Source organism: Sinocyclocheilus anshuiensis, unplaced genomic scaffold (assembly GCF_001515605.1).
Source record: "Sinocyclocheilus anshuiensis isolate Anshui unplaced genomic scaffold, SAMN03320099.WGS_v1.1 scaffold861, whole genome shotgun sequence".
Lineage (NCBI taxonomy): Eukaryota > Metazoa > Chordata > Actinopteri > Cypriniformes > Cyprinidae > Sinocyclocheilus > Sinocyclocheilus anshuiensis.
The window spans coordinates 487,574-495,717 of NW_015554217.1; positions in this window are offsets into that span (position 1 = coordinate 487,574).

Below are 8,144 nucleotides of genomic sequence, written 5' to 3' on the forward strand. Positions count from 1 at the left end.
TTCCACACAAACTTGTGTATGTGTACACACACTTAGTGTTGCTCGTTCATGACGCACTGTGAGAGTGCACCATTTCATCTTCTTTCTCTTTTGACATCAATTTAAACATCACTTGCCAAATGGAAAACACACATACCAGACTCAAAAATAATAAACACTCACAAAAACATATTTTCATTCACAGCACCATTTTCAGAAAGCTCAGCAGAACATTATGACTGAGGCCACAAGAAGCAGGATCTGAAGAACAAAAAAAAAAAACTTAGGAAGTCTTTAAAAACAACTGTTTCTCTCTGTCTGTTAAAGGCAGAATCAGGAAGAAAGGAGGAAGTCAGAGAGAGATATTGTTTGCAATATTGCTTTTAAATAGCAGTTCAATAAACAGGAAGTTAATACTGACTAACACTACCATTCAAAATTTTTGGGTTGGTAATATTTTGTTTTTAAGTATCTTATGCTCACCAAGGCGGCATTTATTTGATCAAAAGTACAGTAAATACAATAACATTGTGAAATACTATTACAATTTTCATAACGGTTTTCTATTTTAATATTTAAAAATGTAATTTATTAATGTGATGGCAAAGCAGCTATTATTTTAGTCTTCAGTGTCACATGATCCTTCAGAAATCATAATATGCTGATTTGCTGCTCAAACCTTTTTATTAATTTATTATCAATGTTGAAAGAGTTTAATATTTTTTGTTACTATTTTTTGAATATTAAGTTTTGTAATGTAAGTAATGGTACCAAATATTTTGTAACATTATAAATGTCTTTACTGTCACTTTAGATCAATTCAATGCATCCTTGGCTGAATAAAAGTATTAATTTCTGAAGTATTAAAAACTGATCCCAAACTTTTGAATGGCATTGTAGATTTTAGACATAATATTGCTACTTTGTATATTTTTGGCTCCACTGAGGATAATTTCAAACAGAATCAATAAATGTCTCCAAGCAACACAAACTGAAGCAAGAGCATTTCTTGCATGTACTGTTGTACAATTTTGTTTTTATTTTTTTTTATTATATATATATATATTTTTTTTTTTTCTCTTTCTTTTTAACAATGTCTTTAATATTTTTCTTGTTTTTTTTTTTTGGAAAAAAAAAAAAAAAAAAAAGTAATTAAATTGTATTATTTACAAATTACAATAGTAGCTTTAGACAGTTACCTATGGCTATGATTTTATTAATACAGTTGTCTGATTGATTTTATAGTCTCAAGCATTTAGAAATCATGCAAAAGAAAAAAATTAAGCAGTTTTACAATGCATTATATAAAAACGATGAGGCAATAATGATTGGCTAATTAATAATTATATGGTTTCATAGAATAACACTGTTAAAATACAATGTAATACAAAATAAACAATTTATGTACATTATTATTACAAATGCCTGCAAAGGGAGCCAAAGGCCTGGTAATTGCTGCTGTTATACTTACAGGACTCTCAAATCCTTGTTTAATAGGTTATTACAATTTAATTATTATTATTATTATTATTTTTTTTTTTTTTACATCTATATTTTATTAAAGTTCTATTTTGACCCCTGTAGTAGGTGTTTTTTTGTTTTTTTTCTTCCATAATATTTGAGGGAGGGGGCACAAAAATACAATCCTGCTTAGGGCACCCATTTGGCCAGCAGCGGCCCTGTGACTGAATATACATACAACTGATGCACAAAATCATCTGAGAGCCAGATGTTCACAATGACACACAATTAACTAAATGAAATTCTATTTGATGTGACTACACCACTATGTATGTGTCAGAATAAGCCTATTTGATATTCATGCTTTTTAGCCGCTGTCACCGTTTTTTGATATATGCTTTTGGTTCACTGCTCTCAGGGTGAGAATTCGCCACATAAATATATTTATATATTGTTATTTTCTCCTTTCCGGAGATGAATGATGTGTGAGATGAATTCTAAGAATGAGGTGATGAAGCGATTCAGGGATGAGAGAACGGAGTGATACAGAGAGAGAGGGGATGGAGAGGTGTGAGGAATTTTGGCATCCCAGAAATCAGACTTGTGTTGTTGTTGACTATGTTTATTTACAGTCATCGTGATTGGAGTTTCTAACGGCAGAAAGCTCAAAGGCTCAACTTGATGTGATTAAAATTCGTTAATGCCGATACAGAATCGATCAGCAAAACTCTTTTTAGGTTTCTTACATCAATAACACACACACACGTACACTCACAGGTACACAGGCAGACAGACAGACCGACTGATACACGGGTAGCCTACAAAGATACACATTTGCGGGTACACAGGCAGGCTCACAATTAAAGGTGCACTTTATACATGGCAGCAATCCAAAACACGTGTTTATGGGATGTGAGCTGATTGGTTTTTGTTTTTGAGTGTGTATATGAGAGATATTACGATTCACTATATGTAAGCCGTCTTATCGGCCTCACCACAGGTCAGCCCGAGGCGATCTGCCGCCTCTAATTTATGCTTCAGTCATACTGCAGATCCATCAGTATACAATCGGTGCAAAGCCAGTCGACCGGAGAAAGCTGAAATTCCTAGGATAAATTAAACCTGTGATCATGGAGTCCTAGAAAATCAAAGGCTCTAGTAATGCTGACCAAGAGTCTATTGCAAAAATGAGTCTCTCTCAGGCACACACACTTAGAGATGGAAGTCAGATGAGGGTTTAATTGGCTCCGTTGAATTAATTACATATTTGAGTACTGCCGAAGAACATCAGTCAGAATTAGCCACAGCGTGAGATGCATAAAGATAACAATGGAAAAACAAATAAACATTAGAAGGCTGTAAAGCCCTCGAACTCACCTGAACCAAATGATTATAGGGAGCTGAGAAATTGTAACACTGAGCTAAGGTAATTTGATGGAGTCATTATGGAGATAAAACTACGGGAGCATTTCAAACAACACCCAGGGGATGGAGCTTAATATTCAGGAGACATTTAGAGGAAAACACCCTTTCGCATTCACAAACCTATTGCTAGTTCTCAGCACTGGTCATTTTCCCGCTTGGTTTAGAGTTTGTTAATTAGGTGTAATCCTGAGGCAGGTTTACCTCAACGAGCTCCCGCAAAGGCTCTAAACGAGACCTTAATGAGGAACCTTGATTAAGTTCCCTCATTAGCATATGAAGAGCTGTTCAAAGACACTATGAGCCTCCTAAAGCTACAAAATACCTCCAGCTTTAAGGAAACGCAGCTTTCCGAGCCTCCTGTTCATCACAGGAGTGTTTTACACATCTACACACACACATTCAAAGAAAGAAAGAAACTGTTCATTAAAACAGGGTGCTTCCAAATGACTCTGAGCAGTTACAGGCATTATCTTATATTAATATCTAATACATATTTAATCCGTAACTTCATTTGTTAAATTATCATGAAATTAGTTAAGCAATCCTAATTACTGGCGATACTCTGCAGATGGGTGTTTAATGAGAGGGTAAGCTTCTCCATCCCCTCAGGCTCTGAGAGATCAAGACTTTAATGTTTTTTATCAAAGTGCGAAGAACTGTGATTTACACATAAACCCGCGGAATTCATTCTGGACGGAAAAATAGAAGAATCCTAAAATTACCGAGCTGCACATGGATGTGAACGATTTCTTTCTTTTTCGGCCAGCCTGAAGGATAGGTCATCATAATATCATTCCCTCTCATTCATACCGTGAAAGATCAATGGAACCCACTTGCTTTCATTTCTTTCTGGATCTTTCAGTGCAGACCTCAACTAAACGACAGACTTCAATTTGTTTTGTGCCAGATTTGAACATGTGACATTTTCAGGAAGGGGAACTATGAGTGTTAGCTAGTGAGCTAAAGGCCAGACTTCTCGCTCATTAGATGGCGTTCACAGGAGAGATGTGCTGTGGAAGTATTAACGATGGTGTTTCAGAAATCATGAACTATATCTATCATTTTAAAGGCATAGTTTACCCCAAAATGAATTTTTTGTCCTTTTTTACTAATGTTGGCATTGTTTTCCATGCAGTTACAGTGAACGGAGATTGAAGCTTGCAAGCTTCAAAAAAGTACAATGCAAAAGCAGCAAAAATGGTCCATTCGTCTTCTGAATCATATAATAAATTTGTGTGACAATAGACTGCTTTTGTGAACTGAATCAAAGATTCAATGAAAAGATCTGTCTCAAAAGAATGATTCATGAACAAATTATTCAGGCTGGTTTTGTGAACCAAATCAAAGATTCAATGAAAAGATACGACTCAAACTAATTGAGACTAGTTTTGTGAAATGAATCAAACATTCAAAGAAAAAAAAACTGACTCACAAAAATGATTTGGTCACATATAAAAAGCATGTTTAAAATTTTCAGTCTCACACAATTTTATTGTATGCCTTTTATAGAGTATTCATTATGTGAAACACATTTATGATTCTTTCATGTTTGTTTTTAATTTTAAAAAGCTTCAGTCCAAGTTTATTGTAATTACATGGAAAATAACATGGAAACCAGCATCAAAATTTCCTCTTTCTTAAGAAAAAAAGAGAATGATTTGGAATAATGATAAAATATTAATTTATTATTACTAATCAGCAAATATTCACATTAATATTCAGCAAAAGCACCAAACTCTAGATAATAATAAAAAAAGCTTTTTTTTTCATAATTATGTTGTAACAATTATAGCACATTCTAAGAATCTATCTTTGTTTCTGTGGAATTTTTATAAAATTGGCACCATAATGAGTATGTTATTGATCTGACCAACAGACACATCACACTCCTAGATCAGAGCGTCTCTCTCACTGCCTTCAGAGACATATAAAGAGATTCATTTTCACCAGTGTTTGATCTCCCAGATCCACTCAGAGACTGAACGACAGGAGCTGACCAACACACTCAAGCTCTCTCACTCACATGCATGCATGCATACTCGCTCATTTTCTCTCTGTCTCTCACAGGCGCACACAACCTCTCCATACTTTCATTCTCTCCTCCAGGGCTGTGAAGTTCCATCAGAGCTACTTCCTCTCTGATTTTTTGTGTTTCCTGTGCCTTGGTGTCTGATATTTCTCATGTCCAGCGGCACACTGCAGGTTGAAATTGTTGTCAAAAGTCGCACAAGAAAGAGAGAAAGAGAAGAAGAGAGATATGGGGGAGAAAGAAGATCAAGGTCTGCTCTTTATTTTACTGCCCTTGGACTGGATTAGCAGTTTATCAGGTGTACAACATATATGTAGAATATTATAGATTACTAAGGGTTTAAATACTTTTAATAATCATTGAAACTTGAGTGAGCTGTCACAGACAGGCTGGGTGAGGGGAATGAGAGACAGAGAAATGTGAATGTGATCATTTATTACGTTAGTTGTTGTACGTATCGTGGTAAGGTGAGCTACTAAACACATTTACTACAACATGTAATGGAAACGTGAAAATTTATTTGTCTACAAATCATGCACTGTGGTAGTGTTTTGAGGTCATAAAATAGTAATGTGCAAGGAAATTAACCAATAATCAGCTGCTTTAATCATAATTTGTGTGAAAAGTAATAAAAGTTGTGAAAAGTTTAGAGCCACCAGTTTTCATTTTAGTTGGAAACTGCAGGGAATTGTATACACTGTAAAAAAAAAAAAGAAACAGATTTTTCGAACTTCAAAAAGTATATTTTTACAAGTTTTCTAACTTCAAAATTTCACATTTATTTCAATGTGTTACTTGCTGTTTCTTTGAAATTGTTTCTGAAATTTACTAGTAATTTCTGAGTGAAAATTGTTTCTACATCATATTTAATGAAGCTCCAAACATAGGTTTGGAAGGAGCCTAATCATTCAGTCCTGTCAATCATCATTACGAGCCTATATAAGCAGCAGTCATTCTGCCTTCCCAGCGTTCTTCCGGCATCCCTCCACCTCCCCATCTCCTCCTCTATTTCTGTTATCCTCCCATTATGCAGTACCACAATGGGGAGGGGTTGAACTCGGTGCTCAAGCCGAGCCTCGGGTTCGAGACTCCATTGAGGACAGCAAGCCAAGTTTGTTTACCATTAACCATCAGGACTGGATGGGCAGGTGAACTCGTGAATTGGAGCTAAGAGGCAAATTTTCCAGTGAGCCTGTGATGCAACCAAAGCAGTGCATGGGAAATATGGCTCACAATTGATTTCAATAGAGTGTAACATTAGCATATTGCTAAGCTAACTATCCATTTTCTGGAATTTGCACCCTGATAAGCATAAAAAGGTGCATGTTTAAATATTAGGTAAATTTAACCTTGTGTACTTGATAGAGCCACTGTTGCTATGTTAGGCTGGTCAGGATGTTATGAAAGTGCCACAGAGCAAGTGTTCACACTTTTCAGGAAGTCAATCTACCGAGGGCTAATTTATAGTTGACTCTGCATATTTAAGCTGAGATATGATGTTTAAGTAAAAATTACACAAATCACCTAACAGTCTTTAGATATTCAAATACCACACCACATCATTCAATTTGCATCTTTGTCTCAATCACTGAGACAATATTATTGGAACATACCAGGAAGATAGTCTCAGAAAAAAAAGTCTGCCAGCAATTACAGAGAATAAGAACTAAAATCACACTATTAGAGTGAAACTTTCTGGCAGTGTGATTCTCTTTGGATAATAGTATACCTTCTCATTCAGACCTGCATAATTCAATGTAATGCATTTTCAAGACAACAGTTAAGCCTTCAAACACATCCCCTCTATCAGCCACTTCTGAGGCCAATTAAACAAACTGTAAGAGAAATGTAGTTTAATAAAGTCTTGTCTGAAGTGTTCAACTTTTTTAGAACAGAGAGATGGGAAGATTAAAAGAGACTGATAAATACTGCAAATTCATCACACACATATATACACACACAGACACTCATCTTTTGTTTTTTCTTCATGGTGAGGACTTTCCATTGGCTATTGTTTTTATACAGAGCTAATAATATTTTCTATCCTCTAACCCAGGGGTTCATTCTTCAAAATGCTTCACCCAAACTCTCAGCCAACCGAAAGAACCTCCAGTATGAGAACAAGATTTTCTCAGTAACTTAATTTGAATAACTTTCATTATGAACATTAGTGTTACTGCATTATACAATAAAATACATAATGCTTGATATATCGCGTTAAATTAGGCAGATGTTAAAAATGTCATAAAACGTTACATGCTTTATTTAGCCATCTGCATTGAATCCCCCTCTGATTATATTCAGATCCAGTTTGGGACAGCTGGCTGGCTCAATGTTTGTGATTTCAGTTTTTACTATCCATGTGGGGACACACATGCTAGCCCACAGAAAGGCAATAATAAAAAAGTATTAATAATTATACTATGTCAAAACAAACTACTATAATAAGCATAATGGGTCATAAACATTTTTTTTTTATATATAGTGTAGTTATTTTATACAATACACAAAATGAGCTAAATTAATAATAGTACATAGAAATGCATAAGTTTAATTTCTATTTGTGAAATCTAAAAAAGGCTTTTATTACATTTTTATTTTCTACAACATAAAATACAGCATTATTATTTAGGATTGCAAAGGACTGGAAATTTTCCAGTAAATTTCCGAGAACTTTCCAGGAATTTTTGGAATCTTCTGGAAAAATTGTGTAAATTTTTGTGAATTTAAATAAAGCTGAAATAAACCCCCAATATTAGATGAAAAATGTAAACTTGAAAAACTTACAAAAATCAGAAATGTTGCCTTGGCAGCTAACTGAAAATAAGTTTACTGTACATTGAAGTACTAAAATGACTAAAATTAAAACTTGAAAAAAAAATTAAGCTAAATATTTTATATAATAATTATATAGCATTAACAAAATTACTGCTTAAACTAAAATGTAAAAATAAGAGCTCATTCAAAGTCTAATAATACTAATAAATAATACTAATATTTTGATACTTGATGTTTTGAATTAAGACAAATCATGGATCTCCTGGATCTGTGGTAGTGTTTTAATGAACATATATTGCTGAATGTCCTGACTAATTTGTTTAAAGATTTCAGATGAGGCAAAGGTACTCCGAACTCCCTTGAGAGGTCTAAGTGTGTGTGTGTGTGTGTGTGTGTGTGTGTGTGTGTGTGGTCGCATGTCACGTCAGATGAGTGTCAGGCTGCACTTGAACATTTGGTCATTTAAATGAGG